At 44.0% G+C, this 21,353-nt stretch overlaps 1 protein-coding gene across 8 annotated transcripts in view; it reads left to right on the top strand.

Moving 5' to 3' along the window:
- The window catches only part of LOC144494784 (nuclear factor 1 B-type-like), a 321,955-nt gene that overhangs the window by 131,935 nt on the left and 168,667 nt on the right, over positions 1-21,353 (top strand). Inside the window, exon 1 of one of the 8 annotated variants that reach the window (XM_078214128.1) lies at positions 16,390-16,469. The exons of the other annotated variants lie outside the window; for them this stretch is intronic. The gene's annotated coding sequence lies outside the window, so the exon portion shown is untranslated. Of the gene's footprint in view, positions 1-16,389; positions 16,470-21,353 lie in introns of those variants that run through there. 8 annotated transcript variants of the gene reach the window in all.

Raw genomic sequence — 21,353 nt, forward strand, 5'->3', positions numbered from 1 at the left:
GCTCCTCACAATATATAGCAAGAATATAGATGTAGGGGTCAAATGCAATATTTCCAATTTTGCAGATGATACAAAGCTGGGTAAGAATGTGTGCCAACAGGAAGAAGCAATGTGGCTTCAGACGGATTTGGACAGACTTAGTGATTGGGCAACATCATGGCAGATGGAATATTATGTGCAAAACTGTGAGGTAATCCACTTTGGTAGGTGGAACAGATGTGCAGGGTATTATTCAAATGGTAAGTGATTGGAAAGTATTGATGCACAAAGGGACCTGGGTGTCAATCCCCACTGGCAGTGCCAAACCTCCCCCACCGCAGTGCCGTCCCCCTCTGCAGCCCTGACCTCCCCAACAGCCTGCCCACCCCGATGGGCAACCCCAATCGCTGGCCTCTCTCCCTCCCCCACCAATCCTGACTACACAGTGGCAGCGGGACACCCCACCCCCCACAGATCGACCCCCCCAGAGGCCTTGCCCTCCTGTCCCCATTAGGCCCCACCCCCTTGGCACTGCCCCATGGACAGTGCGAAGGTGCCCCCTGGGCATTGGCACTTTGCCCCTTGGGCAGTGCCAGGGGGCCCGGGCCGGCATTGGCAAAGGAGAGGCTAGTGGGCCCAGAGATTTCAGTCCTGGGCCTGCTAATTGGATTTAAATTACATGGAGATCAGTTTCTGCGTATATATTGCAGCTCCTTGCAGATTTCCAGCATGGAGCTGATGGCGCTGCAAATCCGGTGCTGGGAGACGCGATTGGGCCCAGACGTCCAGCGCTGATCATGCTAATCAGGCACTGCTTGAATCTCCTGGCCTGCTGCACGAAAAAATCAGTGCAGGGGGATGGGAGAATCACCCCCAACATATGGGTACAGCAAGCAATTAGGAAGGCTACTGATATGTTAGCTTTTATCACAAGAGGATTTGAGTACAGGAGTAGTGATATCTTGTTTCAATTGTACTGGACCTTGGTTGGACCATACCTAAGGTACTGTGTGCAATTTTGGTCCCCTTACTTGAGGAAGATATTATTGCCTTAGAGGGAGTGCCTTGAAGGTTCACTCACCTATTTTGGGGATGCTGGGACTGTGTTATGAGGAGTTATTGGGGAAATTGGACCTGTATGTCTAGAGTTTCGAAGAATGAGAGTTTATTTCATTGAAACCTACAAAATGCTTAAAGGAATAGACAGGGTAGATGTAGGTAAGATGTTTCCTTTGGTTGGGGAGTCTAGAACCAGGCACAAAATTTCAAAATAAGGGATAAGCCACTTTGGACTGAGATGAGAATCTTTTTTACACAGAGTGTTGTGAATCTTCGGAATTCTCTACCCCAGAGGGATGTGGAAGCTCGGACATTGAGTATGTTTAAATCTGAGATTGACAGATTTCTAAATACCAATGGCATAAAGAGTTATGGGGATACTGTGGGAATGAAGGCATTGAAATGGATGATCAGTCATGATCGTATTGAATGGCGGAGAAGGGTCGATGGACTGAATGGCCTACTCCTGCACCAATGTTCCTATTTTCCTATCAATCAGGAGCAAACCTAAAGAGCATCTGTACATTTAGGGACTTGGTAGGTTGGATTGAAGGGCTTTCTCCACTTGTGGTTATCTTGTTTGACTCGACCTGTGTTTCCAAAGACCATGCTGTAGCAGAGAGACTTTTCCAGTGAGAGGCTTCCTGCACTGGAGCCGAGGGTGCTTTTTTTGAAGACGATGTTACTTTAATGAATCTCCTTCACTGAGATGCTCCTTATTTGTAACACCTGCCAAAGCAAATCAGAAGTAAGTAATTGTAAAGTGCTTGGGAGAAGAAGGGTAGCGGGAAGCTTTGAAAGTGAGATAAAGTTTTTTCTCATTTGTTAGAATCATAGAAGAATCATAGAAACCCTACAGTACAGAAAGAGGCCATTTGGCCCATCGAGTCTGCACTGACCACAATCCCACCCAGGCCCTATCCCCATATCCCTACATATTTATCCACTAATCCCTCTAACCTACGCATCTCAGGAAACTAAGGGCAATTTTAGCATGGCCAATCAACCTAGCCCACACATCTTTGGACTGTGGGAGGAAACCGGAGCACCCGGAGGAAACCCACGCAGACACGAGGAGAATGTGCAAACTCCACACAGACAGTGACCCAAGCCGGGAATCGAACCCAGATCCCTGGAGCTGTGAAGCAGCAGTGCTAACCACTGTGCTACCGTGCCGCCCATTTCTCTTTCCAAAATTGAAGTCGTGCAGAAAGACCACAAACAACATCTGACATGCCAACTGATTATTTTTAACTGTGTGGTGACTCCTTGTGAAGCTCTACACAGAGCTTATCTGCACACCCAATTAATTCAGCTTTATCTTAACTGTTGCTTATCAAGTGATTGTAATGTACCCAAATGATATCTTAATGACTAATTCTAAACCCTGACGTACAATTCTTCCCAAAGGCATTTTCTCAGTGACCCTATTGAGTTAAAGCAGTATTGACAGAATTTGTCAAACCTAATCTGAAATTCTAAGAATTGAGGCCATTTCCTATGAAAAACTCACTTGCCGTCAATGAGTGGGCTGGGTAGTGAAGTGGCCTATTAAACTCTGTAAGCCTCAATTAGGCTTTGATCCAAGTCACCACAGCATTTCAGAAATGCATTTATTTCATGTTTTCACCCTGTGTAGAGGAGTTATTTTTGCCCAAATTTTATTTGGTGGAACCACCTACAATGTGCCAAAATTCAGTCCGCTCCTTATGACTACCAAGGTTAAATGTGTGCGTGTCATTCATTGTTAGAGTTGCCCTCAGTTGCATTTGGTTATGCTGCGCCCTGAGAATGTACGAAACTAAGGAGAGTTGTTCTAACAAATAACAATGTATCACCTTCAGGAGCAATATAACAACATTCTGAGTTACACGATCTAACTTAAAAGCTGACTAAACTGTGAAGCGATAAAAGTATTTGGCTAATTGCCATAACTCCTCGATTGCTTGCCAAAATACTGTGCAGCTCTGGCTATATCTGATTGATTGGGGTTCGGGGTGAATGCTACTTTTTACACTGTCATGTTTTTAACCATTCCAGATATTTTATCCAGACATTAGATAAAATAAATGCATTGTACATTCCTTTTGGAATCTTCTGTAAGACTGATACTGCCTGTCCACACTGCTGACTAAAGATTGAGTGATTTGAAAAATGCGGTGAAACCTGTAGCTGGCAAAGGTTCCTTGCTGAATGTAGATGATCGGTTGTTATTGTGTCCCTCACTGAACAGAAGATACCAATACAATTGAACCAGGAGGGGGTGAAAAAGCAATTACTCCCTAAAGCTTTCCCTGCACCACCACATGATGGCTGGAGCATCATGACTAAGTGTTCCCTGCAAGCGGGATGGGCGATCCATGCAAAGCACCACAGACCTTGGTGGGACTGAAAGACTCTCAGCGTAAAATGGCCTCACTCGTGGCTTCTCGTTCACAGAAAGGTTGGCTTTGAAAATAAAATTTGTGGCATCAGGAAAAGAAAAAAAATCTTCCCTTCACATCCCATTAAACCATACAATCCCTACAGTGCAAAAGGAAGCCATTCAGCCTATTGTGTCTGTACCAACTCTCCAAAAGAGAATCTTAACCAAGTCCACACCCGCTGTCCTCCCATCAGCCCATGCATTTACCATGGCTAATCCCCCTAACCTACACATTTTTGGACACTAAGGGGCAATGTAGCATGGCCAATCCATCTAACCTGCACATGTTTGGACTGTGGGAGGAAACCAGAGCATCTGGAGGAAACCCACGCAGACACAAGGGGAATGTGCAAACTGCACACAGACAGTCACCCAAGGCTGTAATTGAACCTGGGTCCCTCGCGCCGTGAGGCTGCAGTGCTAACCAGTGTGCCTCCTGATCAGCTTCCTATTCCTGCCTCCAGATCGGCAAACCAGTCGCTGGTCAATGCTAGTAGCTCACTGAGAACATCTTGGATGGGATTTTCCGGCCACGCTCACCCCAAGACCAGAAAATCCTGCCCGAGGTCAATGGACCTTTGCATGGTCCGTGTCCCGTCCGCTACGATTCCCATGGCGGGCGGGACCCTTGATTGCAAGTGGATTTACAATAATTTGAGCGGGCCCATAGAGATTAAAATACAGCCTCTTTTTCTTCAAATTTCCAGTTTCAACAAGAACATATGCTCAGCTCTGGGGATTTAAATGTACTGTAAAATAATTCTTGAATAATTCAGTTGTGGTAACTAATTCAAATGTTGGAAATACAAAAGATGTTCATGAATTCAAGTGTGCTCTGGTACAGTTCTGCATCTCAGGAATATCAATTATTGAGCAGTCTCCTGGACACTGCTGGAACAACTTAAGAAAGAACTGTATGATCATTAAAAAATGTGATTTTGATTTTCTTTGAACAGTTTTCCTTGTTAGTTATAAAACTATTGGAGACGGGTTTGGGAAAAGGCTTTTTCGAGTGGCTGGGGTTATTGGAGACACAAGGTACATGATGAAACTTCAGGAGTATGTTGAATCAGAGTTGGCAAATCTATTTGTCTTGTGGACCAAAGGAGGAAGAAGGAGGATGGCTGGGCTTGCCACCAGCTGAACATCCTCATGTTCTTGGCCATGACTGCTTTCCATCTCCAGCAGAAGAGCACAGGTTAACATATGCAAATGCTTGGATTGTACCACTGAAACACTGGATGTTACTACCTGATGAAGACAGGGAGAGCAATGACAACCCAGCAAAACTAGATACTGCATTGCAAAACATCCTTAATGTCTCTTTTCGCCATCCTGCATACTCTGCATTAATGTGTTCAGTGTTAGCACTGCAGCCTCACAGTGCCAGGGACCCGGATTAGATTCCTGGTTTGGGTCACTATCTGTGCGGAATCTGCACCTTCTCCCCGTGGGTTTCCTCCAGGTGCTCCGGTTTCCTCCCACAGTCTGAAAGACATGCTGGTTAGGTGCATTGGCCATGTTAAATTCTCCCTCAGTGTATCTGTACAGACACCGGAGTGTGGCGACTGGGGGATTTTCACAGCAACTTCATTGCAGTGTTAATGCAAGCCTACTTGTGACACTAATAAATAAACTTAAACTTATCCTCGTCCTTATGACAAAACAACTCCAGTAATACACCAAAGGGGTACACACTGAAAAGAAATTAAGGCCTAACTTGAGTGTTGGTTTAACATAACCACAATTGTGATCGCCCATAATTGCTGCTGTGGTACCCAGTGTAAAATAAATAGGGAAGAGGCCATAGACCCACATTGAAAAATCAGGTGGCAATGATTCTTCATGGACTTGTTACATGTCACTAATTAGAATAAAGGTTTGAACTTGAATTTTGATGCTGCTCATCAGTAAAAATGAAAACTATAATTTGTGTACCTCTCTTGGGTTGTTTTAGTTATTTGCATCTTTGTTCCCCTGCTTCTTTCTTTCTGTCATTCTGTCTGTCCTTCACTCATTCTGCCTTCCTCCTCTCCCATGCTCTCTATAGGGGTCTGAGGCATATTGTCTTGCTCTTGTCTCTGTGAATGGCTGTATCTGAGTTTTTTCACCCTTTCCTTCCTGACCCCTGCATGTCTCCCACTTTCTGTGTATATCTTTGTGTGCTTTGGCCTTGAAATTACACTTGCAGCGGTTAGCATAAGAACACTCAATATGTTTGTATTAACTTCCTTTTCCATTAATTATTTGGTTAAAGAGTGGACAAAGGAATTTAACACAAATGTGTTAAACATTCCGACACAAATCTGTGCACAGCATAGTTTCAGAACCTTTGTGCCTTTTTTCTCTATCTCGATCTTCCTGCTATATCCTAGCCAATATGTATACTTTGTTTCTTATTCTTCTCTCTGTCTGTGCATTCTTTATCACTTGGATGTTTTTCTGATCTTCATTTGTTTCTTTGGCTCATTCTATATTTTGTTGCCCATCCACTAATTTACAATAGGGGGCAATTTAGCATGGCCAATCCACCAAACCTGCACATCTTTGGACACTAAAGGGCAATTTAGCATGGCCAATCCATCTAACCTGCGCACCTTTGGACACCAAGGGGCAATTTAGTATGGCCAATCCACCTAACCTGCACATCTTTGGACACTAAGGGGCCATTTAGCATGGCCAATTCACCTAACCGGCACATCTTTGGACACTAAGGGGCAATTTGGCATTGCCAATCCACCTAACCTGCCCTCTTTTTAGGTCAAACCAAATAAACAAACTCAGATTAAGTCAGGACAAAGTAAAAGGGGCAGCTCCCCAAAAAGGAGGGGGAACAGCCCGAACAGAAATCAAAGTACAAAGGAAACTTAAAAACATCAAATTAAAATGTGATTATTAGGGTCGCCTGCAGTGCCCAGCGGGCGCGGAAGGCGTCAACCGCGCCCGTGGACACCGCATGCTCCCTCTCCAGGGACACCCGGCCGCGAACGTAGCCGCGGAAGAGGGGAAGACAGTCAGGATGGACGGCCCCCTCGATCGCCCGCTGCCTGGACCGGTAAATGGCGTGTTTCGCCAGGCCCAGGAGCAGGTTCACGAGGAGGTCGCCATCCCGACCCTCCCCTCTCTGCACCGGGTGAATCCACCTAACCTGCACAGAGGGTGGAAACTGGAGCACCCGGAGGAAACCCATGCATACATGACGAGAACTTGCAAACTCCACACAGATAGTCATCCAAGGCCGGAATTGAACTTGGGTCCCTGGTGCTATGAGGCAGCAGTGCTAACCACTGTGTCACCATACCTACCACAGTAGATTAACAAAAAGAGGCAGGAAATATATCTTTGCTGTTGTCAACATGATCCCATTAAGTGAAGGTAAAACTTTTGACATAAAAACCTTTGCGTAGATCAAAATGCTTCACACCTTTGTGAAACTGTTATCTAAATCGATCCCTGTGGAACTGTTGGAATTACACCTGAAGTTTCATAAAAACATAATTAGGGATGAGCAGCAAATGCTGGTGTTGCCAGTGATGCCAGCATTCTATGGAAATGGTAAAAAAACATAAGATCTTAACAATTAGGAGCACAAATCGGTATTTGCCCATGAGGCCTGCCCCACTATGTGATATTTGATTTCATTTATTATTGTCACATGTATTAGTATACAGTGAAAAAGTATTATTTCTTGCATGCTATACAGACAAAGCATACCGTACATAGAGAAGGAAAGGAGAGGGTGCAGAGGGTACAGATTGTAGTGTTACAGTCATAGCTAGGGTGTAGATAGGATCATGGCTGATCGGATTGTGGCCTTCCCTCCACTTTCATGCCTGCTTCTCATCACCTCTGACACCCCTGTAGATCAAAAATCTGTCTGACTTAGCATTTACTTTGTTCAAAGATGCTCAGCCTCTACTGCTCTCTGGGGAAGAGAATTACAAAGACAAGTGGCCTTCTGAGAGAAGAAATGCCTCTTCATCTCAGTCTTAAAAGGAAGATCCCTTATTTTTAAATGTTCTCTCTGCTTCTGTTTCCCCTATAAGGGGAAAAATCCTCTTAGCACCTACCATGTCAACCCCCTTCATAATCTTAGATGTTTCAGTAAAATCATTTCTCAGTGGTGAATCCTTCTCATCGCATTTTTCTTTTGCAATGGAATATATCTTTGTTGAGAGTTATGAGCATGCAAGGAAATGGGATTTGAATGCTGTACAAAGGAGCCTTGGTCAAGTACTGCCATGCATCTTGTTTATGGTATGCACTGCTGCCATTAGCACTGGTGATGGTCGGAGCTATTGTTTAAGATGGCGCAAGGCATGCTGATCAAGCGAGCTGCTTTATCCTGGATGATTTCAAGTTCTTGACCGTTTTTGGAGCTGCACTCATCCAAGCGAGTGGGGAGTATTCCATCACACTCCTGATTGTGTCTTGGAAATAGTGGGCAGATTTGGGAAGTCAGGAGGTGAGATACTCATGGCAGAAATCCCAGGTCCTGCTAAGTTTATGATCAATTGTAACCCCCTATAAAGCTGTATAATTCTGTGAGCATAGTAAAGCAGAATAACAGGAAACTGTTGAACTCTTCATCTTGCATATAATGTTCAAGGTTGTAAGTCAAAATGTGGTTCACTCATTAACTGATAATCGTGGATTCTGGTAAATATATTACTATATCATTTTACTCTTTGGAACAAAGTATGTGTGCATTAGTGCATTCTGTTCTGGATAGCTACCCTCCCTATGTCTTAATTGGTTTTTATTTTAGCTATAACGTCGACAGATATATTATCTTTGCAAAAATGTGGTCTCCGATCCTACCAAGTACAATAAGGAGTAAAACTAATGATATGTTTTAATACTACGCTTGTTAGGGGCAGCAGAATTTCCATTGATGTGTGTTTCAAACAAACCAGCAGAAAGTACAAGATAATATACTCTAACGTGTAAATGTGCAGTGTAATGCATCTCACTTGATTGGCAAGGAGGCAGTTTTTCTTCTTCCTGCCCACTGTAGAAGTCATATTAAGTTTTGTGGTAATTGAGGCTTGATGCCCATAACCAACCTGGATACAGAAACTTCAAAGGTTAAGTTATGAGGCAGGCTTAGACAAACTCAGCCTACTGGGTAGACATCTCCTTTCAGCCTGTTCCTGCCCCCACTGAACTGATTGATTCCTATCTCAATTTTATTTCTTTTCTCTTTGTCCCATCTTTTCTCACACACGTCTGTGACTCTTCTGTTTCCCTCCTTCAATTTTCCCGTCATAACTGTCTCACCTTCATCATGATGTCCAATCCCCCTACACCCCTCACCAGGACAGTCTGAGAGCTCCCCTTGTTTCCCAGAAACACAGACCCTACCAGTTCCCATTCATTGGAATTCATAGACGTGAGAGGAGATCTCATAGAAACTTATAAAATTCTAACAAGGTTAGACAGGGTAGATTCAGAAAGAATGTTCCCAGTGAAGGGGAGTCCAAAGAGTCATAGTTTGAGGATAAAGGGTAAACCTTTAGGACAGAGGTGAGGAGAAGTTTCTTCACCGAGAGAATGGTGAATGTGTGGAATTTACTACCATAGAAAGTATTGTGCGATTTCAAGAAGAAATTAGATATAACTCTTGGGGCTGAAGGGATCAAGGGATCAGGATATTGATTTTGATGATCAGCCATGATCAAAATGAATGGCGGAGCAGGCTCGAAGGGCCGAATGGCCTCCTCCTGCTTCAAGTTTCTATGTTTCAATATTTCTATTCAAGTGGAGTTTGATATCGCCTCAGTTTGGATTGGGGTGAAGCAATGAGCAAAAATTAAAGAATGAAGACAAACTATCATAGAAACCACTTACGATGCAGAAAGAGGCCATTCAGCCTATTGAGTCGACACTGACAACAATCCCTCACAGGCCCGATCCCCATAATCCCACATATTTACCCCACTAATCCCTCTAACGTACGCATCCCGGGACATTAAAGGGCAATTTAGCACGACCAATGCACCTAACCTGCACATCTTTGGACTGTGGGAAGAAACCAAAGCACCCAGAGGAAACCCACGCAGATGCGGGGAGAAAGTGCAAAGTCCACACAAACAGTGACCCAAGCCGGGAATTGAACCTTGGTCCCTGAAGCTGTGAAGCAGCAGTGCTAACCATTGTGCCATCGTGCTACAATTAAACTGGAGTAGTTGCCAGAATGATGATACTATTTTCAAGACAATGCTTATATCAGCTTGATGTTGTCAAATGCAAATCAAGAGAAATTCTACTTTTGTTTCTGTCTGAGCATCAATACACTATCCATGACTATAAACATTGAAAATGTACTGGAGTCTTAGCATAGAGTATGATAGGGAGAGTACCAGGGAGAATTATGGATGCCAAGTCTATTTTTGTATTAACCAGGGAGAGCTGCACGTGCTGATCCTAAGGACTCATCATTTATTAGGGCAAGTCATTGAATGTATATTGGGTGCCAAGGTATTGTCTGACTCCAAAATAACAGTATTCTTGGCATCGGCATTCATAGCATCGCCAAGTTATTCATAACTGCTTTCTGTAACAACAGTTCCACACAATTAGCTTGGATCTTAGTTCATTGTTTGACAAGTAAGTGCCAAAGTTATGATCTGTCTGTTAAAGCCAAAACCAAACGTTGCACAGAACATATCCATTGAACTTTTTACCCTTTACCAAGTTGGACAAAAGCCACTGCCAAACTGTGTGTGAATGTAGTTTGCTGGCAGGTTACCCCTGTTCTCCAGCATGTGAAGCTGCAGTTATTGGACACTGATTTGATTAGCACGTTTTATGCATAGAATGACTAATGGTTCTTTTACACAGTGCCTTTACCTGAAATCAAATTTTAGTGTTGCAGGTAATTTATGACAGATTACCAAACTTCATTATTACATTCACTGATGCCAAAAGCAAAAGAGCATGTTTTTTTTGTGTGATTGTAGCAGTTTTTTCACACCAAGACTAAGAATGGTAAGAGATTATTATTGTTCAACGTAACTGTATTACAAAGAGAGATCCTATATGTTTCTTCTTCGTAACACCTAGCAACACTCTTACTTCTTGCAAAGTATTGTTTTCTTACCATTCTCATTTATTGATCATAGAATCTCTAGTGCAGAAGGAGGCTATTCGGCCCATCAAGTCTGCACCAACAACAATTGCACCCAGGTCCTATCCCCGTAACCCCACATATTTACCCTTCCAAACACCCTGACACGAAGGGACAATTTAGCGTGGCCAATCAACCTAACCCGCACACATCTTTGCACTGTGGGAGGAAACCCATGCAGACACGACACGGGTAGAACGTGCAAACTCTACATAGTGACCGAAGCCGGGAATTGAACCCGGGTCCCAGGCGCTGTTAGGCAGCAGTGTTAACCACTGTGCCGCCCCACTATGGAAGAGCTGAGATCAAGTGGTAAATTAAAGAGGTCCAAATAAAGGCCATTTTAACCTTACAGTAATTACATGTGCCACGCCGTAAGACAATTCATGTTCAAATAACAAATGGCTTTCTTTAATACTTTTCTAATATGTTGATCAATGTAAGTAGGTGGCAGCCTATGTTGCATAGTTTGCAGCAGAGGACAGCTCTGAATTTTGGGGAGGGTTAAACCTGAACGTTTGTCCTTAGTAAAAGCTTTTTTAAAAACATTATATAAGGCAGTCAATTTCATTCTGAGCAGGAAACTGATGTGGGTGCATTATCTGCCCAGCAGCTGGGAAGGACAAATGCACAGTTGTAAAATGAAGTATATATTCCTATGATGCTTCACAAGTAGGCTGCACAATGTAACCTTGGTTTTGTGGCTGATCTTGAGTTTAGGAAGCTTGACGAATGAGAAATGTAAATTTTGCAATGAAAGCCCCTAATGCTTTCATGATTTTCTCGATTGTAGCACACTAATCTAGTGGGTATGGCCTGCAGACTGAGTGTAGATCAGTATCATTTCTGATTCCACCGTTTTCTAAAGCAATGGCAGGACACAACTTATGGAGTTTGTGACTAAGCAAAAGCAGAACTTTTCCAATATTCATGTTGGAATAGGTTAAGCTAATGACTTGTATAAACAAAATACAGTGCTGGTTGAGCACACTTCTTAATATTGCACTGTAGAATCATGGTTAAAGTATAGAAGGAGATCATTCAGCCCATCAGCTCTGTGCCAGCTGTCTACAAGAGCAACTCAGTTGTCCCACTGCCCTGCCCTTTCCCTGTAGCTCTACAATCTGACAATTATTTAATTCTCTTTTGAAAGTCATGATTGAATCTATCTCCATTGCACTCTCTGGCAGCCCAACCACTCACTGTGTAAAAACTTATTTCATGACTGGTCCTTTTGCTATTCGCTGTCCTCTGGTTTTCAACATCAACCAAATTAACTTGGTTCCTGAGCCGTAGAGTCAGAGCAAATCAAAGCAGGGGTGAGTGCTTTACGAAGGGGTGGATTTCATGTGGGGATGAGCAACAAAAATGGGGCTGCCCCACAGTGATGACGGGCTGCCTGAGGCCTAACGAAGCGGAGAGTGGGATTTGTGTCTCTCTGGCAGAACCCTTAAGAGTATTGATAGGCAAAGGGATCTGGGTGTATAGGTACACAGGTCACTGAAAGTGGCAATGCAGGTGGAGAAGGTAGTTAAGAAGGCATACGGCATGCTTGCCTTCATCGGCTGGGGCATTGAGTTTGAAAATTGGCAAGTCATGTTGCAGCTTTATAGAACCTTAGTTAGGCCGCACTTGGAATATAGTGTTCAATTCTGGTCGCCACACTACTAGAAGGATGTGGAGGCTTTGGAGAGGGTACAGAAAAGATTTACCAGGATATTGCCTGGTATGGAGGGGATCAGCTATGAGGAGAGGTTGGAGAAACTTGGTTTGTTCTCACTGGAACGACGGAGGTGGAGGGGTGACCTGATAGAAGTGTACAAGATTATGAGAGGCATGGACAGAGTGGATAGTCAGAAGCCTTTTCCCAGGGTGGAAGAGTCAATTACTAGGGGGCACAGGTTTAAGGTGCGAGGGGCAAGGCTCAAAGGAGATGTACGAGGCAGATTTTTTACACAGAGGGTGGTGGGTGCCTGGAACTCCTTGTGGGGGAGATAGTGGAAGCAGATACGATAGCGACTTTTAAGGGGCGTCTGGACAAATACATGAATAGGATGGGAATAGAGGGATATGGTCTCCAGAAGGGTAGGGGGTTTTAGTTAAGTCGGGTAACATGGTCGGTGCAGGCTTGGAGGGCTGAAGGGCCTGTTCCTGCGCTGTAATTTTCTTTGTTCTTTGTCGGAGGAAATCCCACCAGTGCCGGAACGCTGTAATGGACGCTGCTGGTACTACAAACAGTTCCAGGATGAAGAGATCCTGGACTCGGGTAAATCAAGCCATTTTGGGCGGAGAGGTTCAAGCACCTGAGGGAAAGATCTGAAATGGTTGAGTTTGGAGGTGAGGTGGTGAGCCACAAAGTGGGAGGGAGTATCATCTGTTGCGGGGCAGGTGCACCCAATGTGCATAGGATAACCCCTATTCCTTTTCCTTCCCACTTTTTTACTCACTCCCACCCGCCTACCCACGCCAACTGCATAATGGCGTGAGCAATGTAATATTTTGGTCAATTGGCTTGTTAACAAGCTTAATTGCCTGTTCATGATTATTTTTCCTAAATGGCTGGCAGGCTGGGAGACCTTCATATTAATGTCAGGTTCATGACCCCAAGATCACCATGCCGGATTTTGCACACATGCAAGCTATCAGCAATCCCAATTTGCAAATCTAAATTCACAGCCTATATATTGTTTCCCTTTACGAATCACATAGGTAACCAATCTGAACATGTAGTACGCTATAAAAGTGCAAAGGGTAAGGCTTCGTCAAGCAGTATTGGAGGATATTGTAGGAAATCAGCGTGATTTGGACAGGCTGAGTGTGTGGGCATCCGCAAGGCAGATGCAGTATAATGTGGATAAATGTGAGGTTATTCACTTTGGTAGCAATGATAGGAAGACAGGTTATTGCCTGAATGGCTGTAAATTGAGAGAAGTGGATACTCAACGAGACCTTGGAGTCCTCGTGCATCAGTTGCTGAAAGTAAGCGCCGCAGGTACAGCAGGCAGTAAAGAAGGCAAATGGTATGTTGGCCTTCATAGCGAGAAGATTTGAGTATCGGGATAGGGTAGTTTTGCTGCAATTGTATGGGGCGTTGGTGAGGCCACACCTGGAGCACTGTGTGCAGTTTGGTGTCCTTATCTTAGGAGGGATGTCCTTGCTATAGAGGAAGTACAGCAAAGGTTTACCAGGCTGATTCCTGGGATGGCAGGTCTGTCATGTGAGGAGAGACTAAATCGGTTAGGAGTATATTCCCTGGAGTTTAGAAGAGTGAGAGGGGAATCTCAGAAACTATTAAAATTCTAACAGGTTGGATTCAGAAAGAATGTTCCTAATGTTGGGGGAGCCCAGAACCAGGGGTCATAGTTTGAGGATAATGGGTAAACCTTTTAGAACTGAGGTGAGGAGAAATTTCTTCACTCAGAGGGTGGTGAATGTGTGGAATTCATTACCACAGAATGTAGTTGAGGCCAAAATGTTGTATGACTTCAAGAAGAAATTAGATATAACTCTTGGGGCTAAAAGGATCAAGGGATATGGAGGGAAGGGGGTACCAGGATATTGAGTTCGATGATCAGCCATGATCAAAATGAATGGTAGAGCAGGCTCGAAGGGCCGAATGGCCTACTCCTGCTTCTAGTTTCTATGTTTCTGTGATACAATCTTTGTTCGCATCAAGGTTACATTTATCTATGAAATGAATGTTCCCACTTGGCATTGAATTGGATTGGAATGACAACAGGCTAATTCCAGCACTGAGAATGCAGAATTGAATGTATTTCTTTTAAAAACAATTATATTTCTTCGAGGGCTGAGCTTGAAAGGCTGGTGTGAGAAACTGTAAATGTTAGCTGCATTTAGTGACTGAAAAATATGCAGTCTTGAACTGCTGACTGGCTAATGCACGGTGCAGTAGTCTCTTCCCTGCTGTGACCTGGCACTGTTTCAGACTCTTGACCTGGGTCTGCTCCAAGAACTTACTGTAATGCCACATTACTGCAAACATGACTGGATTCAACTGGATTCAACTTCGCTGGAAGTTATGAAGCATTCAAACTTGTGTATTAGCAGTCAGAAGTAGTAAAATAGGTCTTTCATCAGAGTTTGTCTTTGCTGTGATAGACTGCGTATTTAAAGAACATTGATGCAACTGTTTAAACTGGTTTTTCCATAATTATCATTATTCTGAAGCTTCCTTTTATTTCTAATCATTTCTGTTAAACCTTTCAGTATTCATATTTATCAAAAATATGTTTGTATGCTTGTGACTTTCACACTCAGTGAGTTGCTGCTTTAGCTGGCCACACGTGGCATCTCTCAAAGTTATTGTCGATATTGAAAGCTGAAATTCTGTTTGAAAATTGAGCTAATTACATCATGTAAATAAAAGTACAAATGAAGTGATATTCAGATGATGCTTGCCAGAGAGAGATAGTGCTCCAGGTGCGACATCCAAACCAAGTCAGAGGATTCTATATTTGGGCACCTCTTGGTTAAAGAGCAGCAATTATTTACTGCAACAAGATGCAGAGAAATGACAGGTTAGGGCAGTGATTGATTACAAAACGTGTTTAGTATCAGTGGTTACAGAACAGAGACTGGTTAAAAGCAGATTACAGAGCAGAGACTGATTACAGGGCAGGTTACAGAGCAGAGACTGGTTACAGAGCAGGTTACAGAGCAGAGACTGGTTACAGGGCAGAGACTGGTTATAGAGCAGTAATTGGTTACAGAGCAGAGGCTGGTTACAGAACAGTATCCAGGTACAGAATGGCGTGGCAAATTACCTGAATGCGCATCACCTTCATTCACTCTGAAGATTCAGAGCCTTGGCAATGAACGTGGCACTCTTGTTTGTCATATGAAGGTGAGGCTGCATCACATTCACATGAAATCCTGTCATCGCCTAGTACCCACAACTGGTTTTCCGCTATTGCAATCAATCTTTCGTGTAAGTTTTTCTCTCCTTTGCTTGATGATAAACAGTAAATGTTTTTAGAAAGACCTTACTTTGAATTGTTACATCTATTACTCTACCTGTTTTATACAATTGATATGTTGAAGAATTATACAGCTCAGAAGTAGGTCATTTGGCCCATTGTACCTATGCTGGTTCTTTTGCAATTAGTTTCACTCCCCTGCTCTTTCCTCAAAGCCCTCTAATGTTTTTTCTGTTGAATTATTAATTCAATTCCCTATGAAAAATGAGAAAAAATCTATTTCCACTGTACTTTCAGGCAGTGCATTCCGATCCATGACAAGAAATTCTCCTGATCTCTGGTACTTGGATACCAAATTTTTTAAAAATGGTCATGTTAATTGTGGGTGAGGTGTCACACGCAGGCACCACACATCAAACAATCAAGGGTAAGTGGTTCATGACTGTTCCATATTCTTTGATTATTTGTGAGGCTCCATCACTGTATGGTTTCTCATCAAATTTACCCTGTAGTACCCAATTAAAAGGCGGGAAACCCTTCATGTCGTGCTCATTCACTTCGAACACAAGTGATGGACGTTTAGGATAATTAACAGAATGAAGAATAGCAATGGAAGAGAGACACAATCGACTAGCTGGGATACTTTCAGAGACCAATCAGACTCACTTGAGCCACGCCTGTCAGTTATACAGAACACGTCTCCTGATCGAAAACCATTTATTTGGACTACAAGGATCAGGCAATAATATCAATTAAGCAGCATAAATAACTTAGCTAAAATGGGAATGTAGTGCAAAAAAAATTAAACAACTTGAAATGAAGAGGAGTGACCAGTTCTAGCTTGCAGATCTGACTGTATATCCTGTTCTTTATTGATTGAATGTTACTGTGTTTTTGAGAGCTGCAAAGGGATTTAGGGACTCACAGGATTAAATATAAGGTCAGTATTGAGCCAACGTTATGTACTCAGCCTGTACAAATAGATTGATCATAGTTTACAGGGAATGTCTAGATTTCCAGGAATCTATGGGTTATAGCACAGATACTAAAGTTAATGATTTCTGTGTTACTTTGCCTTTACCTGGTTTGTGAACTTGAGGAATGAGAGACAATCAACAGAGTCATAATCTACAGAGGCTTTACTCATGTTTAATTACATTGAAAGGCCTATAATAACTCTGAAAATTCCATCCTTTGTATACAGTCATTTTCCCTCATTAGGTTTAGTTTAAATATACGGGACCATGATCGCAAATTAATGCCATTGATGTTTACTGTTGATATTGGAGTTATTTTAAGAGCCTTATAGCCATATTGGAGCCACAATGCCCACTATTTCTTACATCAGTGAAGCTAGTGCATTGTAACGGCTGCAAGATAAGTTTTAAGTTTATTTATTAGTGTCATAAGTAGGCTTCCATTAACACTGCAATGAAGTTACTGTGAAAATCCCCTAGTCGCCACACTCCGGCGCCTGTTCGGGTACACTGAGGGAGAATTTAGCATGGCCAATGCACCTAACCAGCACGTCATTCTGACTGTGGGAGAAAATCGGAGCACCCGGAGGAAACCCACGGAAACACGGGGAGAACATGCAGACTCCACACAGAGGGTGACCCCAGCCGGGAATCGAACTTAGGTCCCTGGCACTGAGGCAACTATGCTATCCACTGTGCCATAGGTAAGAAGCAATTTGCTTTTATGGAGAGATGTCCCAATGTGCTTAAAGATAGGGGTCTTTATGTTTGTAAATCATGTTATTTTCTTCTTTGGCTCCTGAGTTTACCACACTTTTCCTATTTGAAAACTCCCATTCTATCATTGCACCAAAGCACAAGAATGTCTCTTGTATCTGCTACTGTTTGGATCAAATGTAAACTCTGTAATGGAGGACTTAAGTTAAATATGGACTGCACTATGGAGGAGGAGTAACTGGAATGCTGTATGATGCATTGATTCCATTTCTGCCATGCTGCTAAAACTGGATAGTTCCTTTCCTGGACATATTTAGCTGATTCCATAGTGACTGCATTGAGATTTTCAGCATCTGAGATGGTTTTACAGATACTATGGAGCATTAGATGATGACTAAATAAGCATTGGGGTATATTGCATTTCAATATATTTTAGTAAGATTTCATAACAATTGATTGTTGCTGTGCTTTTTTTTGGTTTTGACATACACTCAAGAAAACAAACAGGCACAAATAGAGAAAAAGTCAGATTTCAGTGAAAGAAATACTGGTCTAAAAAATGTAAATGTTGAACGTAGGACAATCCATATATAAATAACAAAGATCTCCAGTACCAGTGGTGTATGCTTGCTTGAAAATGACATATAGCCACTGAATAAGGCCACCGAGGGAAGCACGGTGGCACAGTGGTTAGCACTGTTGCCTCACAGTTCAATTCCAACCTCGGGTGACTGTCTGTGCAGCATTTGCACGTTTTCCCTGTGTCTGCATGAGTATTCTCCAGGTGTTCCAGTTTCCTCCCACAGTCCAAAGATGTGCAGGTTACGTTGATTGGTCATGCTAAATTGCCCCTTAGTGTCAGAGCAATTAGCAGGGTAAATATGTGGGGGATAGGGCCTGGGTGGGATTGTTGTTGGTGCAGGTTTGATGGGATGAATGGCCTCCTTTTGTACTGTAGGGATTCTATGAATAAGTTGTTTCAGCCATTCCTTGGGTGGTATTGTATATGCAGGAAAAACAGGTTCTTTCCACAACTTCTAGGAAACAGAGACTGGCAACACCTGACTGCGGCACAATATGTTGTTAAATGAAAGTTTGCATGTAGACTACAAGTGGAACAACAGAGTTATATTTCTGCATATTTTTAAAAATACTAATTTAATAGATTGAAGTTGTACATGTATCTGGTATTTACTGGCAACACGTTTTTTGTTCCAAATCTGTTAATGATTAAAAATTCACTAAGGTTTGGATGGAAATTACTATCATTATCTTATTATTTGTCTTCTAATTTATTGTCAACGCAAATAAGGGGCAGAATTCTTCCATGCTCCTGCCGACGGGTTCAATGGCAGTTGGGAGAGAGAATTCAGCAAGAGGCCCAAATATTTGCTTTATGCCGGCGTGAATTTCCCATGGGATCTTCCGCTGGTCTTCCCCAATGGTGGATTGGGAAGCCTGCTGGTGACCAGCGTGAAACTGATTTGCATCCTGCTAATGGATGCATTCTGAAGCCCCCCCCCCCCCCGCACAACGCCCGGTAAATACACTGGTCCAGAACACACAGAATCATAGAATCCCTACAGTGCAAAAGCAGGCCATTTGGCCCATTGAGCCGGCAAAACAAAAACCCCACCCAGGCCCAGTCCCCATAACCCTGTCCTTCATGTCCCAACACGAAGGGACAACTTAGCATGGCCAATTAACCTAACCCACACATCTTTGTACTGTGGGAGGAAACCGGAGCACCCAGAGGAAACCCACGCAGCCAAGGGGAGAATGTGCAGACTCCGCGCAGGCAATGACCCAAAACCGGAATTGAACCCGATCCCTGGCGCTGTGAGGCAGCAGTGCTAACTGCTGTGCCGCTGTGCTGCCCGGGAACAGCGTCATATTGTGAAGAAGTTGGGACTTCTTCTGAAGAATGCCTGGGGCTGCTTCCTGAATTCGAGATGGAGGCCGCCAGCGATTCTGGACCCCAGAACTGCACAGCAGTGGGTGAGGGGAGCATCTATCAGGAAGATTTTGCAGCATCAGTGTCATCAAGAAGGCCCACCTTGCAGTATCAGTGTATTCCTGGAGATCCACCTTTTTCAGGAGGGCCATCTTCTTTCTTTAATGGTGGGTCAGTGATGGTGGGTCAGTGATGGTGGTCAGTGATGTTGGGGACCTTTTAAATATGGCACCCAGAGATGAATTCCACCCCACCATAGAACATGGTGCAAGCCCCCAGATGCATAAATAATGAGGTTGGGGCCAGAACATGAGACGGGGTTTCCTGTCGGCCTCTGGAGTGAGAAACATTTCCCACTCCCGCCACAGGACAGCGTACCAACTGCAAAAAAGATTGCTACAGTTGAAACAGAATTCAAAAAGTACAACTAAAATAGAAAATGTTGGCAATGTATAACACATCCATCAGTATCTGCAAAGAGAAAATATGTTAATTTATCATTTCTCTTTCCAGGCATTGACGGACCTTCTGTATTTTCTGTTTCTTTATTCCAGTTTTTTTTCTCTCATGAAGAAAAGTTAGGCCTTTTCTCATCCCATCAGTATTTGGCAGAAATACTGTTTTTACAATTTAACGGGAATATTCTTTTAAGCTACGTTTATTTTATCGTGTAGGAAAGGAATGTGGCTGCTGTGTCATGCATCTAACTTTAATTACAATCCATCACTTTCATTATATAAGTCGGCTTTTGGATGTTCTACCATGAATATTTGCTTCAAGTACCAGTTAAAGCAAACGTGAGCTATTTGTTTATTAAACATGCATGCTGTCCATTAATGGCGGGATTCCCTGATCCTGTCCATGGCTGTCCCGCTGCAACTGAAAACAGAGAATTTGGCATTCCAGCCAAACTCCATTCACTTTCAGTGGCACCGGAGAATCCCAGTCGCAAATAATGACAGAAGTTTTCCATGTTGATGTCTGTTTCCCCTGTTTATTGAACTGAAATATATATAATACTCATTTGCAGCTAACTCTATGTGAAGGACCTTCTAGGAAGAGTGGTAACAGAGCAAGTAATGGCGGAAAATAGTTTTTTTAACGGGGTTGTATCAATGTCAGTGTGTATACCTAGAATCTGAGAATCTCACAGTGCAGAAGAGGCCCTTTGGCACATTGAGTCTGCATCAACACACGAGAAACACCTGACCTCCCACCTAATTCCATTAACCAACACTTGGCCCATAGCCCTTAATGTTATGACATGGCAAGTGCTCATCAAGGTACTTTTAAAAGGGTGTGAGGCACGCCACCTCTACCAACCTCCCAGGCAGCACATTCCAGACCATCACCACCCTCTGGGTAAAAAGGTTTTTCCTCACATCTCCCTAAAACCTCCTGCCCCTCACCTTGAACCTATGTCCCCTCGTGACGGACCCTTCAACTAAGAGGAACAGCTGCTCCTTATCCATCGTGAGCCAGCCCGATTGACCCCCTCCTCCCCGCCTCCCCCCCCCCCCCCCCCCCCCCAAACCAATCGATGGCGCTGGGCCAGCCTACACCCCCCCCCCCACCATCCCGTCCGACAGCCCCGTCCCCAACCTGCCCAGAATCCCGGCCCCACCCTCACAATCCTGACCCTCCCCAGCCCCCGTAACCACCTTCTCTCCCTCTGTCATCGATCCTAAGTGCAGCGAGAACCCCCACCCACATTGATCACCCCCCCCCCCCACATGCCCCGCCCCAGTAGGCTCTGTCCTCTTGGTGCTGCCTGATGCCCGGTGGGCAGTGCCAAGGTGCCCCCTGGGCATTGCCACTTTGCCCATTGGGCAGTGCCAGGGGGCCAGGTTGGCACTGCTAGGCTGGCAATGCCCACGGGCACCCACCCAAACTCTTTACCTGCTGGGGGCCTCCATGGCCCCCCTTTACTCCAGCAGGATCGGGATGCCAGCTTTCCGTTAGTGGGAGCTGTGGTAAACCTCGCTGGAGTGAAACACTCCTGATTTGGGCTGGGGGTGGGCGGGGGTGGGGGGGAGGGGTTGGGGTGGGGGAGGGGGCGGCGGAGCGGTCAGCAGGTCCCCAGATTTCAGTCCTGGGTGCGTTAATGACATTTAAATTTGAATTTAAATATTTTAATCCGACAGCCAGAGGCACGCAGCAGAGAGCCAGCTAAATG

Source organism: Mustelus asterias, chromosome 6, assembly GCF_964213995.1.
Source record: "Mustelus asterias chromosome 6, sMusAst1.hap1.1, whole genome shotgun sequence".
Lineage (NCBI taxonomy): Eukaryota > Metazoa > Chordata > Chondrichthyes > Carcharhiniformes > Triakidae > Mustelus > Mustelus asterias.